A 23498-nucleotide genomic window follows, 5' to 3' on the forward strand; every position below is an offset into this window, starting at 1 on the left:
GTCCTCCACCAGCCTGTCCTCGCCGCACAGCACTGCCCCCGTCATCAAGATCCACGGCGCGACCCTGGACAAAGTGGACCATTTCTCATACCTCGGGAGCCTCTTATCAACAAGAGTAGACATTGACGACGAGATTCAACACCGCCTCCAGTGCGCCAGTGCAGCCTTCAGCCGCCTGAGGAAAAGAATGTTTGAAGACCAGGCCCTCAAATCTGCCACCAAGCTCATGATCTACATGGCTGTAGTAATACCCGCCCTCCTGTATGGCTCAGAGACATGGAACATGTACAGTAGATACCCCAAGTCGCTGGAGAAATACCACCAACGATGTTTCTGCAAGATCCTACAAATCCCCTGGGAGGACAGACGCACTAACATTAGAGTCCTCGACCAGGTCAACATCCCCAGCATTGAAGCACTGACCACAATTGATCAGCTCGGCTGGGCAGGTTACATTGTTCGCATGCTAGACACGAGACTCCCAAAGCAAGCGCTCTATTCAGAACTCCTTCATGGCAAATGATCTAAAGGTGGGCAGCGGAAACGTTACAAGGACACCCTCAAAGCCTCCCTGATAAAGTGCATCATCCCCACTGACACCTGGTAGTCCCTGGTCAAAGACCACCCTAAGTGGAGGAAGTGCATCCGGGAGGGCACTGAGCACCTCAAGTCTCGTCGCCGAGAGCATGCAGAAATCAAGCGCAGGCAGCGGATGGAGCGTGCGGCAAATCTGTCCCACCCACCCTTTCCCTCAACGACTATCTTTCCCACGTGTGACAGGGACTGTGGTTCTCGTATTGGACTGTGCAGCCACCTAAGGACTCATTTTAAGAGTGGAAGCAAGTCTTCCTCGATTCCGAGGGACTGCCTATGATGATGATGGGTTGAATTGAAGAACAAAAAAGGGGCGATCACATTACTGGGAGTGTACTATAGCCCCCCAAACAGTCAGAGGGAGATAGAAGACAAATATGTGGGCAAATTGCTGCGAAGTGCAAAAACTATCGAACTGTAATAGTGGGGATTTTCAACTACCCCAATAGCAACTGGGAAAAAAGTAGTGTGAATGGTACGGAATTCTTCAAATGCATTCAGAACTTCTTTAGCTAGTATGTAACAAGCCCAACAAGGGAGGGGATGGTTCTGGACTTGGTTTGGGGGAATGAAGAGGGGCAGGTGGAAGGGGTATCAGTGGGAGAGCATTTTGGTGCTAGTGATCATAATTTAGTAAGATTTAGGGTAGTTATGGAAAAGGACAAAGGTGGACCAAGAATACAAGTTCTCATTTGGGGTAAAGCCAATTTTGCTGAGCTGAGATGGGATTTGGTTAAAGTGAACTGGAAACGGCTACTTGATGGTAAATCAGTGTCAGCGCAGTGGGAGGCATTCAAGGAGGAGATCCTGAGGGTACTGAGCAAGTATGTTCCCTTAAAAAAAAGGGTGGGACTAACAAATCTAGAGCCCCCTGGATGTCAAGGGACATACAGGGTAAGATAAAGAAAAAAAGGGAGGCTTATGACAGATACCGAGAACTCAACACTGAAGAAACGCTAGAGGAGTATAAGATGTGCAGGATACAATTAATAAAATATATCAGGAAAGCAAAGAGGGAGCAATAAAGAACGTTGGTAAGTAAAATCAGGTAAAACCCAAGATGTTTTATAAATGCATTAAGAGCAAGAGGATAACTAGAGAAAGAGTGGGGCCTATTAGAGACCATCAGGGAAACCTGTGTGTGGAGACAGAAGGCGAGGGTATGATTCTTAATGAATACTTTGCATCTGTTTTCACAAAAGAGAGCGGCGATGTAGACAATGCAATCAGGGAGGAGGAGTGTGAAATATTAGACATAGAAACATAGAAAATAGGTGCAGGAGTAGGCCATTCAGCCCTTCTAGCCTGCACCGCCATTCAATGAGTTCATGGCTGAACATGCAACTTCAGTACCCCATTCCTGCTTTCTTGCCATACTTCTTCATCCCCCTGGTAGTAAGGACTTCATCAAACTCCTTTTTGAATATATTTTGTGAATTGGCCTCAACAACCTTCTGTGGTAGAGAATTCCACAGGTTCACCACTCTCTGGGTGAAGAAGTTTCTCCTCATCTTGGTCCTAAATGGCTTACCCCTTATCCTTAGACTGTGACCCCTGGTTCTGGACTTCCCCAACATTGGGAACATTCTTCCTGCATCTAACCTGTCTGCACCCATCAGAATTTTAAACGTTTCTATGAGGTCCTCTCTCTCATTCTTCTGAACTCCAGTGAATATGATCCCAGTTGATCCAGTCTTTCTTGATAGGTCAGTCCTGCCATCCCGGGAATCAGTCTGGTGAACCTTCGCTGCACTCCCTCAATAGCAAGAGTGTCCTTCCTCAAGTTAGGAGACCAAAACTGTACACAATACTCCAGGTGTGGCCTCACCAAGGCCCTGTACAACTGTAGCAACACCTCTCTGCCCCTGTACTCAAATCCCCTCGCTATGAAGGCCAACATGCCATTTGCTTTCTTAACCGCCTGCTGTACCTGCATGCCAACCTTCAATGACTGATGTACCATGACACCCAGGTCTCACTGCATCTCCCCTTTTCCTAATCTGTCACCATTCAGATAATAGTCTGTCTCTCGGTTTTTACCACCAAAGTAGATAACCTCACATTTATCCACATTATACTTCATCTGCCATGCATTTGCCCACTCACCTAACCTGTCCAAGTCACTCTGCAGCCTCATAGCATCCTCCTCACAGCTCACAATGCCACCCAACTCAGTGTCATCCACAAATTTGGAGATACTACATTTAATCCCCTCGTCTAAATCATTAATGTACAATATAACAGCTGGGGCCCCAGCACAGAACCTTGCGGTACCCCACTAGTCACTGCCTGCCATTCTGAAAAGTACCCATTTACTCCTACTCTTTGCTTTCTGTTTGACAACCAGTTCTCAATCCATGTCAGCACACTACCCCCAATCCCATGTGCTTTAACTTTGCGCATTAATCTCTTGTGTGGGACCTTGTCAAAAGCCTTCTGAAAGTCCAAATATACCACATCAACTGGTTCTCCCTTGTCCACTCGACTGGAAACATCCTCACAAAATTCCAGAAGATTTGTCAAGCATGATTTCCCTTTCACAAATCAATGCTGTCTTGTCACCTCTTTCCAAATGCACTGCTATGACATCCTTAATAATTGATTCCATTATTTTACCCACTACTGATGTCAGGCTGACCGGTCTATAATTTCCTGTTTTCTCTCTCCCTCCTTTTTTAAAAAGTGGGGTTACATTGGCTACCCTCCACTCCATAGGAACTGATCCAGAGTCAATGGAATGTTGGAAAATGACTGTCAATGCATCAGCTATTTCCAAGGCCACCTCCTTAAGTACTCTGGGATGCAGTCCATCAGGCCCTGGGGATTTATCGGCCTTCAATCCCATCAATTTCCCCAACACAATTTCCCGACTAATAAGGATTTCTCTCAGTTCCTCCTCCTTACTAGACCCTCTGACCCCTTTTATATCCGGAAGGTTGTTTGTGTCCTCCTTAGTGAATACCGAACCAAAATACTTGTTTAATTGGTCTGCCATTTCTTTGTTCCTTGTTATGACTTCCCCTGATTCTGACTGCAGGGGACCTACGTTTGTCTTTACTAACCTTTTTCTCTTTACATATCTATAGAAACTTTTGCAATCCGTCTTAATGTTCTCTGCAAGCTTCTTCTCGTACTCCATTTTCCCTGCCCTAATCAAACCCTTTGTCCTCCTCTGCTGAGTTCTAAATTTCTCCCAGTCCCCGGGTTCGCTGCTATTTCTGGCCAATTTGTATGCCACTTCCTTGGCTTTAATACTATCCCTGATTTCCCTTGATAGCCACAGTTGAGCCACCTTCCCTTTTTTATTTTTACGCCAGACAGGAATGTACAATTGTTGTAGTTCATCCATCTCTAAATGTCTGCCATTGCCCATCCACAGTCAACCCCTTCAGTATCATTCGCCAATCTATCCTAGCCAATTCACACCTCATACCTTCAAAGTTACCCTTCTTTAAGTTCTGGACCATGGTCTCTGAATTAACTATTTCATTCTCCATCCTAATGCAGAATTCCACCATATTATGGTTACTCTTCCCCAAGGGGCCTCGCACAACGAGATTGCTAATTAATCCTCTCTTATTACACAACACCCAGTCTAAGATGGCCTCCCCCCTAGTTGGTTCCTCGACATATTGGTCTAGAAAACCATCCCTTATGCACTCCAGGAAATCCTCCTCCACCATATTGCTTCCAGTTTGGTTAGCCCAATCTATGTGCATATTAAAGTCACCCATTATAACTGCTGCACCTTTATTGCATGCAGCCCTAATTTCCTGTTTGATGCCCTCCCCAACATCACTACTACTGTTTGGAGGTCTGTACACAACTCCCACTAACGTTTTTTGCCCTTTGGTGTTCTGCAGCTCTACCCATATAGATTCCACATCATCCAAGCTAATGTCCTTCCTAACTATTGCATTAATGTCCTCTTTAACCAGCAATGCTACCCCGCCTCCTTTTCCTTTTATTCTAGCCTTCCTGAATGTTGAATACTCATGGATGTTGAGTTCCCAGCCCTGATCATCCTGGAGCCACGTCTCTGAAATCCCAATCACATCATATTTGTTAACATCTATTTGCACAGTTAATTCATCCACCTTATTACGGATACTCATAGTGAGAGAGGAAGCATTAAGGGGCTGAGCAGCTTTGAAAGTGGATAAATCCCCAGGCCCGGATGAAATGTACCCCAGGCTGTTTAGAGAAGCACAAGAGGAAATAGCTGAGGCCTTGGCTATTATTTTCCAGTCTTCTCTGGCTACAGGCGTGTACCAGAGGACTGCTAATGTTGCACCTTTGTTTAAAAAGGGAGAAAGATATAGACCGAGTAAGTCATTTCAGGCCAGTCAGCCTAACCTCAGTGATGGGAAAATTATTGGAAAAATCCTGAGGGACAGGATAAATTTTCATTGGAAAGACATGGATTAATCAAGGACCGTCTGCATGGATTTGTTAAGGGAAAGCTGTGTCTGATTAACTTGATTGAATTCTGAGAGGAGGTATCCAGGAGGGTCGATGAGGGCAGTGTGTATGATGTAGTTTATATAGGGGAGACCTTATCGAGGTGAATAAAATTATGAGGGGCCTGGATAGTGTGGATAGGAAGGATCTGTTTCTCTTGGCAAAGGGGTCAACGACCAGGGGGCATAGATTTAAAGTAATCGTGGGGAGGTTTAGAGGGGATTTCACGGGCAATTTCTTCAGATGGAGGTCGGGAACTCACTGCCTGAAAGGGTGGTAGAGGCAGAAACGCTCAGGGTCACCGGAGGGGGGGGGGGGGGGGGGGGGTCAGGTCGCCAGGGGGTCAGGCCGCCGGAGGTCAGGCCGCCGAGGTCAGGGGGCGATGTCGGGCCTCCACGGATCGTCCCGGTGTCCGGATTTCAGAACATTTCCAATTTCGGACCCGTTTTAGTGTGGAAATAAGTCATCCTTGACTCCGGGGGGCGGTGGGGCTGCCGAACAAGAAGAGGGGTTATTGCCCCCTTTCCGCTGCCCCCCCCCGGAGGTGCAGCCGCCATTTCCCCCGCTCGAGCCCCGCCATCCGCACATGTTGGGTGGCCAATTGTTCCCCCACCCCACACACACACAACGGGGGGAAAAAAACATCCTTCCGCCGCTTAACAAAATCAAAATCTCCTCAAATATCGAACCTAGCTGCTGCCGTCTCTCCGGGCAGTTTGGTGCCGACAGGTGCGCGGGAAGCGCTCGCGCGCTCACCCACCGACCGGACAACCGCCGTCCCGCGAGCTCGCACCTCCCGCCCCGCGAGCCCAGCGCTCTCAACCAATCACACTGCAAGCCCCTCAGCGCTCTCAACCAATCACAGCGCCCTCGCTCGCATTCCCGCCGCTCTCAACCAATCACGCCGCAAGCTCCCCCTCAGCGCTCTCAACCAATCACACCGCCCTCGCTCGCATCCCGCCACTCTCAACCAATCACGTCGCAACCCCCTCAGCGCACGAGGGCGGCCAACGGCGGTCCCAGCGACTCCTGTCGTGCAATCTCTTCAAGGACCACTTGGCCCAGTCGGGTAGGAAGAGTGTTTGAGCGGCACACGTGGAGACCATTTAAAGATGTATGGGCACGGCGAGCTTTGATGAAGCTCACAGTGGCGGCTAGACTGGTGTAAACCACCACTGACACTGTGCGCCCTCACACCTGTGCATGTGGGGAAGAGATGTCGAGCAGTGCACAGGCTGCAGTGAGGACCACAGGTGAGCACAGGCCTAGCACCACTAATGCTGGGCCACTTGGAGAGATTCAGCACATCACACCATGTTTTACAGGTGATGTGATCAGTGCTACTCAGTTGTTTATTGGGTGGGCACATATCACCCATCAAATATTGAAATACTCCTAGCAATCTTGACAATGGATCCTTTGTACTCATTTAATTAAAAATCTGCCGCGGCTACCCGAAGGAATATAATTGCCCAAGTGTGGGTTTTTTATTGGCATACGGCAACATAAAACTTAGTGAGGTTTCACCGCAATTATGCAGGTTAAAAACATAACACACAATTATGTGTGTTGGATTGGAGGCAGTTCAGAGAAGGTTCACTCGGTTGATTCCTGGGATTGAAGGGGTTGTCTTATGAGGAAAGGTTGAGCCGATACTCATTGGAGTTTAGAAGAATGAGAGGTGATCTTATTGCAAAGTTTTGTTTTGTTTCATAGAAACATAGAAAATAGTTGCAGGAGTAGGCCATTCGGCCCTTTTAGCCTGCACCGCCATTCAATGAGTTCATGGCTGAACATGCAACTTCAGTACCCCATTTCTGCTTTCTCACCATACCCCTTGATTCCCCTAGTAGTAAGGACTTCATCTAACTCCTTTTTGAATATATTTAGTGAATTGGCCTCAACAACTTTCTGTGGTAGAGAATTCCACAGGTTCACCACTCTGGGTGAAGAAATTCCTCCTCATCTCGGTCCTAAATGGCTTCCCCCTTATCCTTAGACTGTGTCCCCTGGTTCTGGACTTCCCCAACATTGGGAACATTCTTCCTGCATCTAACCTGTCTAACCCCGTCAGAATTTTAAACGTTTCTATGAGGTCCCCTCTCATTCTTCTGAACTCCAGTGAATACAAGCCCAGTTGATCCAGTCTTTCTTGATAGGTCAGTCCCGCCATCCCGGGAATCAGTCTGGTGAACCTTCGCTGCACGCCCTCAATAGCAAGAATGTCCTTCCTCAGGTTAGGAGACCAAAACTGTACACAGTACGCCAGGTGTGGCCTCACCAAGGCCCTGTACAACTGTAGCAACATCTCCCTGCCCCTGTACTCAAATCCCCTCGCTATGAAGGACAACATGCCATTTGCTTTCTTAACCGCCTGCTGTACCTGCATGCCAACCTTCAATGACTGATGTACCATGACACCCAGGTCTCTTTGCACCTCCCCTTTTCCTAATCTGTCACCATTCAGATAATAGTCTGTCTCTCTGTTTTTACCACCAAAGTGGATAACCTCACATTTATCCACATTATACTTCATCTGCCATGCATTTGCCCACTCACCTAACCTATCCAAGTCGCTCTGCAGCCTCATAGCATCCTCCTCGCAGCTCACACTGCCACCCAACTTCGTGTCATCCGCAAATTTGGAGACACTACATTTAATCCCCTCGTCTAAATCATTAATGTACAGTGTAAACAGCTGGGGCCCCAGCACAGAACCTTGCGGTACCCCACTAGTCACTGCCTGCCATTCTGAAAAGTCCCCATTTACTCTTACTCTTTGCTTCCTGTCTGACAACCAGTTCTCAATCCATGTCAGCACACTACCCCCAATCCCATGTGCTTTAACTTTGCACATTAATCTCTTGTGTGGGACCTTGTCGAAAGCCTTCTGAAAGTCCAAATATACCACATCAACTGGTTCTCCCTTGTCCACTCTACTGGAAACATCCTCAAAAAATTCCAGAAGATTTGTCAAGCATGATTTCCCTTTCACAAATCCATGCTGACTTGTACCTATCATATCACCTCTTTCCAAATGCACTGCTATGAAATCCTTAATAATTGATTCCATCATTTTACCCACTACCGATGTCAGGCTGACCGGTCTATAATTCCCTGTTTTCTCTCTCCCTCCTTTTTGAAAAAGTGGGGTTACATTGGCTACCCTCCACTCCATAGGAACTGATCCAGAGTCAATGGAATGTTGGAAAATGACTGTCAATGCATCCACTATTTCCAAGGCCACCTCCTTAAGTACTCTCGGATGCAGTCCATCAGGCCCTGGGGATTTATCGGCCTTCAATCCCATCAATTTCCCCAACACAATTTCCCGACTAATAAGGATTTCCCTCAGTTCCTCCTCCTTACTAGACCCTCTGACCCCTTTTATATCCGGAAGGTTGTTTGTGTCCTCCTCAGTGAATACCGAACCAAAGTACTTGTTCAATTGGTCCGCCATTTCTTTGTTCCCCGTTATGACTTCCCCTGATTCTGACTGCAGGGGACCTACGTTTGTCTTTACTAACCTTTTTCTCTTTACATATCTATAGAAGCTTTTGCAATCCGTCTTAATGTTCTCTGCAAGCTTCTTCTCGTACTCCATTTTCCCTGCCCTAATCAAACCCTTTGTCCTCCTCTGCTGAGTTCTAAATTTCTCCCAGTCCCCGGGTTCGCTGCTATTTCTGGCCAATTTGTATGCCACTTCCTTGGCTTTAATACTATCCCTGATTTCCCTTGATAGCCACGGTTGAGCCACCTTCCCTTTTTTATTTTTACGCCAGACAGGAATGTACAATTGTTGTAGTTCATCCATGCGGTCTCTAAATGTCTGCCATTGCCCATCCACAGTCAACCCCTTCAGTATCATTCGCCAATCTATCCTAGCCAATTCACGCCTCATACCTTCAAAGTTACCCTTCTTTAAGTTCTGGACCATGGTCTCTGAATTAACTGTTTCATTCTCCATCCTAATGCAGAATTCCACCATATTATGGTCACTCTTCCCCAAGGGGCCTCGCACAACGAGATTGCTAATTAATCCTCTCTCATTACACAACACCCAGTCTAAGATGGCCTCCCCCCTAGTTGGTTCCTCGACATATTGGTCTAAAAAACCATCCCTTATGCACTCCAGGAAATCCTCCTCCACCGTATTGCTTCCAGTTTGGTTAACCCAATCTATGTGCATATTAAAGTCACCCATTATAACTGCTGCACCTTTATTGCACGCACCCCTAATTTCATGTTTGATGCCCTCCCCAACATCACTACTACTGTTTGGAGGTCTGTACACAACTCCCACTAACGTTTTTTGCCCTTTGGTATTCTGCAGTTCTACCCATATAGATTCCACATCATCCAAGCTAATGTCCTTCCGAACTATTGCCTTAATTTGCTCCTTAACCAGCAATGCTACCCCACCTCCTTTTCCTTTTATTCTATCTTTCCTGAATGTTGAATACCCCTGGATGTTGAGTTCCCAGCCCTGATCATCCTGGAGCCACGTCTCCGTAATCCCAATCACATCATATTTGTTAACATCTATTTGCACAGTTAATTCATCCACCTTATTGCGGATACTCCTTGCATTAAGACACAAAGCCTTCAGGCTTGTTTTTTTAACACCCTTTGTCCTTTTAGAATTTTGCTGTACAGTGGCCCTTTTTGTTCTTTGCCTTGGGTTTCTCTGCCCTCCACTTTTCCTCATCTCCTTTCTGTCTTTTGCTTTTGCCTCCTTTTTGTTTCCCTCTGTCTCCCTGCATTGGTTCCTATCCCCCTGCCATATTAGTTTAAATCCTCCCCAACAGCACTAGCAAACACTCCCCCTAGGACATTGGTTCCGGTCCTGCCCAGGTGCAGACCGTCCGGTTTGTACTGGTCCCACCTCCCCCAGAACCGGTTCCAATGCCCCAGGAATTTGAATCTCTCCCTGCTGCACCACTGCTCAAGCCACGTATTCATCTGCGCTATCCTGCGATTCCTACTCTGACTATCACGTGGCACTGGTAGCAATCCCGAGATTACTACTTTTGAGGTCCTACTTTTTAATTTAGCTCCTAGCTCCTTAAATTCGTTTCGAAATAGGAGCAGGAGTAGGCCACGTAGCCCCTCGAGCCTGCTCCGCCATTTAATATAGAAACATAGAAAATAGGAGCAGGAGTAGGCCACACGGCCCCTCGAGCCTGCTCCGCCATTTAATACGATCATGGCTGATCCGATCATGGACTCAGCTCCACTTCCCTGCCCGCTCCCCATAACCCCTTATCCCCTTATCGTTTAAGAAACTGTCTAGCTCTGTCTTAAATTTATTCAATGACCCAGCTTCCACAGCTCTCCGAGGCAGCGAATTCCACAGATTTACGACCCTCTGAAAGAAGGAATTCCTCCTCATCTCAGTTTTAAATGGACGGCCCCTTATTCTAAGATTATGCCCCCTAGTTCTAATCTCCCCCATCAGTGGAAACATCTTCTCTGCATCCACCTTGTCAAGCCCTCATAATCTTATACGTTTCAATAAGATCACCTCTCATTCTTCTGAATTCCAATGAGTAGAGGCCCAACCTCCTCAACCTTTCCTCATAAGTCAACCCCATAAGTTACTGAGGGGGCTGGACAGGGTAGATGCAGAGAGGATGTTTCCCCTTGTGGGGGAATCTAGAACCCGGGGGCATAGTTTCAGAATAAGGGTTCGCCCATTTAAGACGGAGGTGAGGAGGAATTCTTCTCTCAGAAGGTCATGAATCATTGGTATTCTCTACCCCTAAGAGTTGTGGAGGCTGGGTTATTGAATATATTCAAGGCTGAGATAGACAGATTATTGAACTATAGGGGAGTCAAGGGTTATGGGGAACAGGCAGGAAAGTAGAGTTGAGTCCATGATCAGATCAGCCATGATTTTATTGAATGGCGGAGCAGGCTCGAGGGGCCATATGGCCTACTCCTGCTCCTAGTTCTTATGTTCTTCTGTAAATAATGTGATACTAATTCAAATACAAAAAATAAATCAAGAACATTTTGACAGACTGATAACCTCGGAGATCTGATCCAAACTCCTTGAAATCACTGGTTGAAAACCTGTAGTATAAGCGCAGTTTTTCCTTATAATCAATACACTGAATATGCCTGGTAACAACACTTGTCACAAAAGTCCAACTAGTCTGTAATTATCAGGATCATAAATTAAATTCCACTCACTGTACCTCATGCGAGCTTTGTTTCGTCATTGTAAAACCACAGGACATTGCCCAATAAGCACAAAGGCTAAACACATTAGGAAAGAGCTACAAAATACATATATATTTAAATATACACATATATTGGATAAACAGTACTATTGCTTATAGTACTTGATGAAGAGATTGAATCAAGGCCAGAACTACCTCAAACCAAAATGCTTGGCAGCAAGTTAATCGCTTCATACCTCGGCAGTTGATTTGTTTTATTTCCTTAAAATGGAAGAATTGTGAAAATTCAATTTTATGCTGAAAAACAGAAATCAGTAGCGAGTGACCAGGAGGCAGGAGCAGCCAAACAGATGCAACAATAAGCAAGCAGGAGCCATGCAGTCAGCAGCAGCAGCAATACCCAGCCACCGACAGTAACAACCAACAAGCCTGCAGCAGCTGCATTTAGCCAACCACAGGAGCATTCAGCCAGTTACAGCTGCACCAGCCAACCGGAATCACAATCTCTCAGAAACAGAAACAAGTACAAGAGCGCAAAGCTTCTATGTTAACCTCATCATCATAGAAACATAGAAAATAGATGCAGGAGCAGGCCATTCGGCCCTTCGAGCCTGCACCACCATTCAATATGATCATGGCTGATCATGCAACTTCAGTACCCCATTCCTGCTTTCTCTCCATACCCCTTGATCCCTTTAGCCATAAGGGCCACATCTAACTCGCTTTTGAATATATCTAACGAACTGCCTCAACAACTTTCTGTGATAGGGAATTCCACAGGTTCACAATTCTCTGAGTGAAGAAGTTTCTCCTCATCTCGGTCCTAAATGGCTTACCACTTATCCTTAGACTGTGACCCCTGGTTCTAGATTTCCCCAACATCTTCCTGCATCTAACCTGTCCAATCCCTCAGAATTTTATATGTTTCAATGAGATCCCCTCTCATTCTTCTAAATTCCAGTGAATATAAGTCTAGTCCCTCGGAATCGAGGAAGACTTGCTTCCACTCCTGAAGTGAGTTCTTTGGTGGCTGAACAGTCCAATATGAGAACCACAGACTTTGTCACAGGTGGGACAGATAGTCGTTGAGGGAAGGGGTGGGTGGGACTGGTTTGCCACACGTTCTTTCCTCTGCCTGCACTTGCTTTCTGCATGCTCTCGGTGGTGAGACTCGAGGTGCTCAGTGCCCTCCTGGATGCACTTCCTCCACTTAGGGCAGTCTTTGGCCAGGGACTCCCTGGTGTCAGTGGGGATGTGGCACTTTACCAGGGAGGCTTTGAGGGTGTCCTTGTAACGTTTCCGCTGCCCACCCTTTGGCTCGTTTGCCGTGAAGGAGCTCCGAGTAGAGCGCTTGCTTTGGGAGTCTCGCGTCTGGCATGCGAACTGTGGCCCACTCAGCGATGCTGATCGAGTTGGTCAGTGCTTCAATGCTGGGGATGTTAGCCTAGGCAAGGACGCTGATGTTGGTGCGTCTGTCCTCCCAGGGAATTTGCAGGATCTTGCAGAGACATCGTTGGTGATATATCTCCAGCGATTTGAGGTGTCTTCTGTACATCATCCATGTCTCTGGGTCATACAGGAGGGCGGGTATTACTGCAGCCCTGTAGACCATGAGCTTGGTGGTAGATTTGAGGGCCTGGTCTTCAAACTCTTTTCCTCAGGCGGCCGAAGGCTGCACTGGCACACTGGAGGCGGTGTTGGATCTTGTGGTTGATGCCTGCTCTTGTTGATAGGAGGCTCCCGAGATATGGGAAGCGGTCCACGGTGTCTAGGGCCGCACCGTGGATCTTGCTGACTGGGGGACAGTGCTGTGCGGCGAGCACAGGCTGGTGGAGGACCTTTGTCTTACGGATGTTTAACGTAAGGCCCACGCTTTCATACGCCTCAGTAAATATGTCGACTATGTCCTGGAGTTCAGCCTCTGTATGTGCGCAGACGCAGGCGTCGTCTGCGTACTGTAGCTCGACGACAGAGGTTGGGGTGGTCTTGGATCTGGCCTGGAGACAGCGCAGGTTGAACAGGTTCCCACTGGTTCTGTAGTTTCGTTCCACTCTAGTGGGCATTAACCAACTGTATCAACAAGAGCACAACAGCTATACGATAACATAGAACTGCGAATGATATGTATAAATTGGCTGATCCTGTTATTTATGGAGAAAGAGTCAGACTGAACACTGTGAACTCAAAGTAAAGTGTGACCTTAGTCTTTTATTTCAGGTCTCCAGAGTGCCTCTCCAACCTGTGAAGCCTCCTTAAATACCTGTGCTCCCAAGGGATTATGGGATCCCTTGGGACTCCAGGGGGTGAACCCTCTGGTGGCTGTACAGAGTAAATACAAGTTTACAAATATAACAACATTCCCCCCGCCCCCCCCCAAAAGTTAATAGCGTAACTATTTACAATGTGAGTCAATCTGGAGCCCTTCTTGCCCTGGTTGATCGTCTCGTTGTGAAAGCTGGTGTTGTTGAATCATTTGTTGGGCCCTCACTGGGCTGCTGTGCAGCTGGCCTTGCTGGGCTGCCTGGTGTGTTGGGTCCTGCTGGGCTGCTGTGGATGATGGGTTCTGCTTCGTGGTCAACCGTGATGCCGGTTGCCACTGGTGTGTGTGTTGGGGGATCCAAAAGGTAGGGTCGAAGGTGGGTTGCTCACGATAGTCCGTGAATCTGAGTTTGATTTGGTCCAAGTGTTTCCGGTGAATGAGTCCATTTGAAAGTTTGACCTGAAACACCCTGCTCCCCTCTTTGGCCACGACAGTGCCGGGAAGCCACTTGGGACCTTGTCCATAATTCAATACAAATACAAGATCATGGATTTAAATCTCACGTGGCACATTTGCGCTATCATGGTATGTATTTTGTTGAAGCCGTCTGCTCTCTACCTGTTCATGTAGATCAGGGTGAACTAACGAAAGCCTTGTCTTAAGTGCTCTTTTCATGAGCAGTTCAGCAGGTGGGATCCCAGTGAGCGAGTGAGGTCTCGTGCGGTAGCTAAGCAGGACTCAGGATAGGCGAGTCTGCAGCGAGCCTTCAGTTACCCTCTTCAAGCCTTGCTTGATGGTTTGCACTGCTCTCTCTGCCCGACCATTGGACGCTGGTTTAAACGGGGCAGATGTGACATGTTTGATCCCGTTACGGGTCATGAATTCTTTGAACTCAGCACTGGTAAAACATGGCCCGGTGTCGCTCACCAGGACATCGGGTAGGCTGTGAGTGGCAAACATGGCCTGCGGGCTTTCAGTAGTGGCAGCGGACGTGCTAACCGACATTATCTCACATTCAATCCGCTTGGAGTACGCGTCTACAACCACAAGGAACATTTTACCCAAGAACGGTCCTGCATAGTCGACGTGTACCCTAGACCACGGTTTGGAGGGGCAAGACCATAAACTTAGCGGCGCCTCCCTGGGTAAATTGCTTAACTGCGAGCATGTATTACATCTGTGAATGCAGGACTCTAAGTCCGCATCGATACCGGGCCACCACACGTGGGATCTGGCTATCGTTTCATCATTACGATGCCTGGGTGGGTATTGTGGAGATCATTGATGAAGGTGTCTCTTCCCTTCTTGGGAACCACTACACGCTTGCCCCACAGAAGGCAGTCTGCCTGTATAGACATTTCATCTTTGCGCTGCTGGAATGGCTTTATCTCTTCCTGCATTTCCACTGGGACACTGGACCAGCTCCCATGAAGCATGCAGCTTTTGACTTGAGATAATAAGGGGTCCTGGCTCGACAAGGTTTTGATCTGCTGAGCAGTGATGGGTGATTGCTCACTCTCAAATGCTTCCATAACCATGGCTAAATCTGCGGGCTGCACCATTCCCCCCACCCCCCCGCCCCGTGGTGGGCAATGGCAGCCTACTGAGAGCATTGGCGCAGTTTTCTGTGCCTGGCCTGTGGCGGATGGCATAGTTGTATGCGGACAACGTGGGTGCGGGCCGATGCGTTGGTATTTATCCCTTTACTCTCGGAAAACAGGAATATGAGTGGCTTATGGTCAGTTTCCAATTTGAATTTTAGCCCAAATATGTATTGATGCATTTTCTTTACCCCATAGACACACGCTAACGCTTCTTTCTCAATCATGCTGTAGGCTCTCTCAGCCTTAGACAGACTCCTGGATGCATAAGCAACCGGTTGCAGTTTCCCAAAATCATTAGCTTGTTGCAATACACACCCGACGCCATATGACGACGCATCACATGCTAGTACCAAACGCTTACATGGATCATACAACACAAGCAGTTTGTTAGAGCATAACAATTTTCTCGCTTTTACAAAGGCATTTTCTTGGCTTTTGCCCCAAACCCATTCATCCCCTTTTCTTTGTAAGGCATGCAGTGGTTCTAACAGTGTGCTGAGACCCGGTAAGAAGTTACCAAAGTAGTTCAGGAGTCCCAAAAATGACCGCAGCTCCGTCACGTTCTGTGGCCTCGGTGCGTTCTTGATTGCCTCCGTCTTCGGTGGGCCTGATGCCGTCCACCGCAATCCTCCTTCCCAAGAACTCCACTTCAGGCGCCAGGAAAATGCCCCACGCGGTTGAGTTGACTAAGAACCTCCTCCAGGTTCTGCAGATGCTCGGCTGTGTTCCGACCTCTGACCAAGATGTCGTCCTGGAAGACCATGGTGTGCAGGACCAACTTCAGTAAGCTTTCCATATTTCTCTCGAATATCACCACCGCTGATCGAATTCCAAATGGGCATCTGTTATAAATAAAAAGACCTTTGTGCGTGTTGATGCAGGTGAGGCCCTTCGATGATCCCTCCAGTTCCTGCATCATGTAGGTTGAAGTCAGATCCAGCTTCGTGAACGTCTTTCCTCCTGCCAGCGTTACAAAGAGGTTGTCGGCCTTTGGTAGTGGGTATTGGTCCTGCAGGGAGAAACGATTGATAGTTACTTTGTAATCACCACAGATTCTGACGGTGCTGTCTCCCTTGATAACAGGAATGATCGGGCTGGCCCACTCGTTGAAGTCAATCGGTGAAATGATGCTCTCTCGTTGCAGCCAGTCTAGCTCGATCTCTACCCTTTCTTTCATCATGTACGGTACAGCTCCTGCCTGGTGATGGATGGGTCGCGCGCTCGGAATTAGGTGGATCTTCACTTTTGCTCCTTGGAATTTCCCAATGCCTGGTTCGAACAGTGAAAGGAACTTTTTTAAGACCTGGGCACATGAAGTGTCGTCAGCGGGCGATAGAGCTCGGACGTCGTCCCAGTTCCAGCGTATCTTTCCCAGCCAGCTCCTGCCGAGCAGCGTGGGACCATCGCCTGGTACCACCCAGAGTGGTAGCTTGTGCACCGCTCCATCGTAAGTGACCTTTACGGTAGCACTGCCAATTACGGGAATCAGTTCTTTTGTGTAAGTTCTTAGTTTCGTACGAATTGGAGTTAAGACTGGCCTTGAGGCCTTGTTGCACCACAGTCTTTCGAAAGTCTTTTTGCCCATGATGGACTGGCTCGCGCCCGTGTCCAGTTCCATTGACACTGGGAATCCATTTAATTCAACATTCAGCATTATCGGGGGACAATTCGTGGTGAATGTGTGCACCCCATGTACCTCTACCTCCTCGGTCTGAGTCTCTGGTTCGTCGTGATCTTCCGTGGATCTGTCCTCCTCTGCAACATGATGGTTTGCAGGTTTAACAGCATTTGCAGCTCGCCTGCACATATGTTGGAGGTGTCCCATTGTACCACAGCCCTTGCAAACATACCCTTTGAATCGGCATGAATGGAAATGATGATCACCCCCGCAGCGCCAACAAGGTGTTAAAGGCCTTGCATTCATCACCCTTGATGGTGGACTCTGAGACATCTGTGGACATGCAGCTGCAGGCATGTGTGACCTGCCCTGCACATTGCAATTCGAAAACAACATCACTTTGTTCACAGTACTTGTAGCAGCACTTGTGTGCTGAGAGATTGGCTTAGTATTGTCACTGGTGGCAATGAATGCCTGGGCTATCGGTATGGCCTTACTCAAGATTGGGGTCTCTACAGTCAAAAGTTTGCGAAGTATGGTTTCGTGGCCAATGCCAAGTACGAAAAAGTCTCTGAGCATGTGCTCCAAATGTCCTTCAAATTCGCAATGTCTTAGCTCGGCGACATAATTCGCCACTTCCTGGCCTTCAGATCTTTTGTAGGTGTAGAATCGATACCTCGCTATCAGAACGCTTTCCTTTGGGTTCAAATGCTCTCGGACCAGTGTGCGCAAATCATCGTACGATTTCTCCGTGGGTTTCACTGGAGTGGGAAGATTCTTCATGAGGCCATACGTTGGTGCCCCACAGACGGTGAGGAGGATTGCCCTTCGATTGGCAGCATTCCCTTCCCCATTAAGCTCATTGGCCACGAAGCATTGGTCGAGTCACTCCACAAAAGTTTCCCAATCAACTCCCTCCGAGAATTTCTCCAGGATGCCCACTGTTCTCTGCATCTTTGGGTTTGCTATCTGTATCTCGTCGCCAGTTGTTATGTATGGAGAAAGAGTCAGACTGCACACTGAGCTCAAAGTAAAGTGTGACCTTAGTCTTTTATTTCAGGTCTCCAGAGTGCCTCTCCAACCTGTGAGGCCTCCTTAAATACCTGTGCTCCCAAGAGATTATGGGATCCCTTGGGACTCCAAGGAATGAGCCCTCTGGTGGCTGTACAAGTTTACATATATAACAGATCCTGTGTCATATGATAGACGTGCCAGCAAAATGGAAGCCCATGGAATGAAAGGGACACTGGCAGCATGGATAAGAAATTGAAAGATAGACAGGGTACATAGAGTAGTGGTGAACTATTGTTTTTCTGACTGGAGGAAGGTATACAGGGGTGTTCCCCAGGGGTCAGTACTAGGATCACTGCTTTTCTTGATTTATATTAATGACTTGGACACACACGGGCCGTACAGTACCAGATGGGAGTGAATCATTCCCGTTTACCCACTGTGTGTATTGTACATGTACAGGAGCTGACACTGAGACACACGGGCTGTGCAAAGAGGGAGCGATGAGAACTCTGTGTACCCTGGGAAGTGAGCCCTACAGTTATGACTCTTTCAGCGTTGCCTGGTGTGTGACCGGAACCCGAGCAGTCACGCCTGTGCCCCTGTGAGCGGGAGCTGTAATACACGCACTGGATACCAAAAATTTGCATTCTTGCAGCAAGGCCCTTCCTGTTGCCTTTCGGGCATTTCCAACCAGAGCCTGAGGCAGAGCAAAAACCAACATTGCCAGATGTCAGCCTTCCCTTTCTGTGAGAGCTGCAGCTGATCATAAACACCGGGACGGGAGGGGTTGCCTCTGCCACAACATGTTGCAACCAGCAAGCTCACATTCCTTTCCCTGCACCATCGTCCTTCTCTGCTTTATCTACCCACTTGCTTTTTCAGTTTTCAGGCTGAGTGGGTGAAACGCCACCTGGCATGGTGCTAAGTTCATGGCACCATGGGTGGCTCTGCTGAGCAGGAGGACAGAAAAAAGAGTGGGAGAGCTATAGTAGTAGGGGATTCTATTGTAAGGGGAATAGATAGGCGTTTCTGCGGCCGCAATCGAGACTCCAGAATGGTATGTTGCCTCCCTGGTGCAAGGGTCAAGGATATCTCAGACGGCTGCAGGGCATTCTGGAGGGGGAGGGTGAACTGCCAGTTGTCATGGTGCATATAGATACCAACGATACAGGTAAAAAATGGGATGAGATCCTACAAGCTGAATTTAGGGAGCTAGGAGTTCAATTAAAAAGTAGGACCTCAAAGGTAATGATCTCAGGATTGCTACCAGTGCCACGTGCTAATCAGAGTAGAAATAGCAGGAGAGATAAGATGAATACATGGCTTGAGAAATGGTGCAACAGGGAGGGATTCAAATTCCTGGGACATTGGAACCGGTTCTGGGGGAGGTGGTTACCAGTACAAACCGGACGGTCTGCACCTGGGCAGGACTGGAACCAATGTCCTAGGGGGAGTGTTTGCTAGTGCTGTTGGGGAGGGTTTAAACTAATATGGCAGAGGGATGGAAATCTATGCAGGGAGACAGAGGGAAATAAAATGGGGGCAGAAGTAAAAGGTAGAAAAAAGATAAGGAAAAGTGGAGGGCAGAGAAATCAAAGGCAAAAATTTAAAAGGGCCACATTACAACATAATTCTAAAAGGAAAAGGAGTGTTAAAAAAACAAGCCTGAAGGCTCTGTGTCTCAATACGAAGAGCATTCATAATAAGGTGGATGAATTAACTGCGCAGATGGCTGTTAACGGATATGATGTAATTGGGATTAAGGAGACATGACTCCAGGGTGACCAAGACTGGGAACTCAACATCCAGGGGTATTCAATATTCAGGAAGGAGAGACAAAAAGAAAAAGGAGGTGGGATAGCGTTGCTGGTTAAAGAGGAAATTAACACAATAGTAAGGAAGGACATTAGCTTGGATGATGTGGAATCTGTATGGGTAGAACTGCGGAACACCAAAGGGCAGAAAAAGCTTGTGGGAGTTGTGTACACACCATCAAACAGTAGTAGTGAGGTTGGGGATGGCATCAAACAGTAAATTGGGGATAGCATCAAACAGGAAATTAGGGATGTGTGCAACAAAGGTCCGGCAGTTATCATGGGTGACTTTAATCTATCTATAGCTTATCAAATTGGTAGCAATACAGTGGAGGAGGATTTCCTGGAGTGTATAAGGGAGGGTTTTCTTGACCAATATGTCGAGGAACTAACTAGAGAGCTGGCCATCCCAGCCTGGGTGTTGTGTAATGAGAGAGGATTAATTAGCAATCTTGTTGTGCGAGGCCCCTTGGGGAAGAGTGACCATAATATGGTAGAATTCTTCATTAAGATGGAAAGTGACACGGTTAATTCAGAGACTAGGGTGCTGAACTTAAAGAAAGGTAACTTCGATGGTATGAGACATGAATTGGCTAGGATAGACTGGCGACTGATACTTAAAGGGTTGACGGTGGATAGGCAATGGCAGACATTTAAGGATCACATGGATGAACTTCAACAATTGTACATCCCTGTCTGGCGTAAAAATAAAACGGGGAAGGTGGCTCAACCATGGCAACAAGGGAAATTAGGAATAGTGTTAAATCCAAGGAAGAGGCATATAAATTGGCCAGAAAAAGCAGCAAACCTGAGGACTGGGAGAAATTTAGAATTCAGCAGAGGAGGACAAAGGGTTTAATTTGGAGGGGGAAAATAGAGTATGAGAGTAAGCTTGCAGGGAACATAAAAACTGACTGCCAAAGCTTCAATAGATATGTGAAGAGAAAAAGATTAGTGAAGACAAATGTAGGTCCCTTGCAGTCAGAATCAGGTGAATTTATAATGGGGAACAAAGAAATGGCAGACCAATTAAACAAATACGTTGGTTCTGGATTCACTAAGGAAGACACAAATAATCTTCCGGAAATACTAGGGGACCAAGGTCTAGCGAGAAGGAGGAACTGAAGGAAATCCTTATTAGTCAGGAAATTGGATTAGGGAAATTGATGGGATTGAAGGCCGATAAATCCCCAGGGCCTGATAGTCTGCATTCCAAAATATTTAAGGAAGTGGCCCTAGAAATAGTGGATGCATTGGTGATCATTTTCCAACATTCTATAGACTCTGGATCCGTTCCTATGGATTGGAGGGTAGCTAATGTAACCCCACTTTTTAAAAAAGGAGGGAGAGAGAAAACAGAATTATAGACCGGTTAGCCTGACATCGGTAGTGGGGAAAATGTTTGAATCAATTATTAAAAATGTAATAGCAGCGCATTTGGAAAGCAGTGACAGGATCGATTCAAGTCAGCATGGTTTTATGAAAGGGAAATCATGCTTGTCAAATCATTTTGAATTTTTTGAGGATGTAACTAGTAGAGTGGACAAGGGAGAACCAGTGGATGTAGTGTATTTGGACTTTCAAAAGGCTTTTGACAAGGTCCCACACAAGAGATTAGTGTGTAAAATTAAAGCACGTGGTATTGGGGGTAATGTATTGACATGGATAGATAACTGGTTGGCAGACAGGAAGCAAAGAGTAGGAATAAACGGGTCCTTTTCAGAATGACAGGCAGTGACTAATGGGGTACCACAAGGTTCAGTCCTGGGACCCCAGCTATTTACAATATACATTAATGATTTAGACAAAGGAATTGAATATAATATCTCCAAGTTTGCAGATGACACTAAGCTGGGTGGCAGTGTGAGCTGTGAGGAGGATGCTAGGAGGCTGCAGGGTGACTTGGACAGGTTAGGTGAGTGGGCAAGTGCATGGCAGATGCAGTATAATGTAGATAAATGTGAGGTTATCCATTTTGGTGCAAAAACAGGAAGGCAGAATATTATCTGAATGGTGACAGATTAGGAAAAGGGGAGGTGCAATGAGACCTGGGTGTCATGGTATATCAGTCATTGAAAGTTGGCTTGCAGGTACAGCAGGCAGTGAAGAAGGCAAATGGCATGCTGGCCTTCATAGCAAGAGGATTTGAGTATAGGAGCAGGGAGGTCTTACTGCAGTTGTACAGGGCCTTGGTGAGGTCACACCTTGAATATTGTGTACAGTTTTGGTCTCCTAATCTGAGGAAGGACATTCTTGCTATTGAGGGAGTGCAGCGAAGGTTCACTAGACTGGTTCCCGGGATGGCAGGACTGGCATATGAAGAAAGACTGGATCGACTAGGCTTATCTTCACTGGAAATTAGAAGAATGAGAGGGGATCTCATAGAAGAATGTTTCTGATGTTGGGGAAGTCCAGAATCATGGGTCACAGTCTAAGGATAAGGGGTAAGCCATTTAGGACCGAGATGAGGAGAAACTTCTTCACTCAGAGGATTGTGAACCTGTGGAATTCTCTACCACAGAAAGTTGTTGAGGCCAGTTCGTTAGATATATTCAAAAGGGAGTTAGATGTGGCCCTTACAGCTATAGGGATCAAAGGGTATGGAGAGAAAGCAGGAATGGGGTACTAAAGTTGCATGATCAGCCATGATCATATTGAATGGTGGTGCAGGCTCGAAGAGCCGAATGGCCTACTCCTGCACCTATTTTCCATGTTTCTATGTTGTAGAGATCAGATCTACAAAATATATTTTTCCTATTAACATAATGGTTTTAACACAATCTAATATACTGCTGGTTGCCTCGCACGTTGTCTGTATAAATTGCTGGGTCATTGAATAAATTTAACTTAGGCGATCCCTCAAAATCGAGGAAGACTTGCTTCTACTCTAAAAATGAGTTCTTCGGTGACTGAACAGTCCAATATGGGAATTAGAAACATAGAAACATAGAAAATAGGTGCAGGAGTAGGCCATTCGGCCCTTCTAGCCTGCACCGCCATTCAATGAGTTCATGGCTGAACATGTAACTTCAGTACCCCATTCCTGCTTTCTCACCATACCCTTGATTCCCCTAGTAGTAAGGACTTCATCTAACTCCTTTTTGAATATATTTAGTGAATTGGCCTCAACAACTTTCTGTGGTAGAGAATTCCACAGGTTCACCACTCTGGGTGAAGAAATTCCTCCTCATCTCGGTCCTAAATGGCTTACCCCTTATCCTTAGACTGTGTCCCATGGTTCTTGACTTCCCCAACATTGGGAACATTCTTCCTGCATCTAACCTGTCTAACCCCGTCAGAATTTTAAACGTTTCTATGAGGTCCCCTCTCATTCTTCTGAACTCCAGTGAATACAAGCCCAGTTGATCCAGTCTTTCTTGATAGGTCAGGTGGGACAGACAGTGGTTGAAGAAACGGGTGGGTGGGATTGGTTTGCCGCACGCTCCTTCCGCTGCCTGCGCTCGGCGATGAGACTCGAGGTGCTCAGCACCCTCCTGGATGCACTTCCTCCACACTTAGGGCAGTCTTTGGCCAGGGACTCCCAGATGTCGGTGGGGATGTTGCATTTTATCAAGGAGGCTTTGAGGGTATCCTTGAAACGTTTCCTCGGCCCACCTTGGGCTCGCTTGCCGTGTAGGAGTTCCAAGTAGAGCGCTTGCTTTGGGAGTCTTGTGTCAGGCATACGAACAATGTGGCCCACCCAGCAGAGCTGGTCGAGTGTGGTTAGTGCTTCGATGCTGGGGATGTTGGCCTGGTCGAGGACGCTAACGTTGGTGCGTCTGTCCTCCCAGGGGATTTGCAGGATCTTGCGGAGACATCGTTGGTGATATTTCTCCAGCAATTTGAGGTGTCTACTGTATATGGTCCATGTCTCTGAGCCATACAGGAGGGCGGGTATCACTACAGCCCTGTAGACCATGAGCTTGGTGGCAGATTTGAGGGCCTGGT

The 23498-nt window shown here is 47.2% G+C and overlaps 1 protein-coding gene across 1 annotated transcript in view; it reads right to left on the reverse strand.

The window, feature by feature from the left end:
- The window catches only part of LOC139232694 (uncharacterized), a 103535-nt gene that overhangs the window by 47802 nt on the left and 32235 nt on the right, over window positions 1–23498 (reverse strand). The gene's annotated exons all lie outside the window — the stretch shown is intronic.

The sequence above is a fragment of the Pristiophorus japonicus genome, chromosome 20 (assembly GCF_044704955.1).
Source record: "Pristiophorus japonicus isolate sPriJap1 chromosome 20, sPriJap1.hap1, whole genome shotgun sequence".
Lineage (NCBI taxonomy): Eukaryota > Metazoa > Chordata > Chondrichthyes > Pristiophoridae > Pristiophorus > Pristiophorus japonicus.